Genomic DNA, 861 nt, shown 5'->3' with positions numbered 1-861 from the left:
AAAATACATATTCCCCTCCCTAATCCTATCCCCAAGCCTAGCCAATACCCAACCTAACAGCCCAACCTATCCTAAACCTAATTGGGGTGGCTTTGCCCCCCAAACCCCCCCTCCTAACTTCTTAGTCTGAGAGCCACCACATAAGTATTATGTAAGTGGCCATTCAGGGTCGTCCAAAAAAGAGCTGTGAGACTCAGGGCTTGGATACAGAAAGTCAAGTCTGTAGCAAACATGTTCTGCAACAACATTAACTTAACATCACAATCATTAACACACAAACCAGCTGTGTGCATGCTCTTTCTTGTGTTAGATGATACTCTGCTTTGAATGCCACGTTCAACATTTGTCAGGTTCTGCTGCCTTGAGAACCAGGCGGATTGGCTTGTACGTTTGGTCTAATCATGCTTGATGCTCGATTGGATAGGCCGAAGAGGCCGAAGTACTAAAACATCATCAATATCTGGTCCGATGGTATCATTATAGAGAGAATAAATGAAACCCATATTATCGAATCCAGGAGGGGAGAGTTCGGACATCATAGTCTGCGAGAAAGCATAATATAGTGCTCTGCACGTAGCGTATACGCTTACGCGCGTAAAATTTCCCACGTATATGCATACGCGCGTATAATTACAGGTGTAAACTGGGTCAGCAGGACCCATATACAATATGCTACTTCTGTATACGGTGTATACAGTATATACGGTGTATACAGTATATACGCTGTACCAAATATAACAAGATACTTTACATTAAAATAGCTCATAAAAGTACACTATCATCTTTCAAAACAAATGCTTGATATTACTGAGCTAAGAAAATGTATTGTAGTACTGTTTACACACAGAAATAAGACAGTTG

Source organism: Fomitiporia mediterranea (assembly GCF_000271605.1).
Source record: "Fomitiporia mediterranea MF3/22 unplaced genomic scaffold FOMMEscaffold_8, whole genome shotgun sequence".
NCBI lineage: Eukaryota > Fungi > Basidiomycota > Agaricomycetes > Hymenochaetales > Hymenochaetaceae > Fomitiporia > Fomitiporia mediterranea.
The sequence above is the reverse complement of the archived record's forward strand: the minus strand, read 5'-3'. Positions refer to the sequence as shown.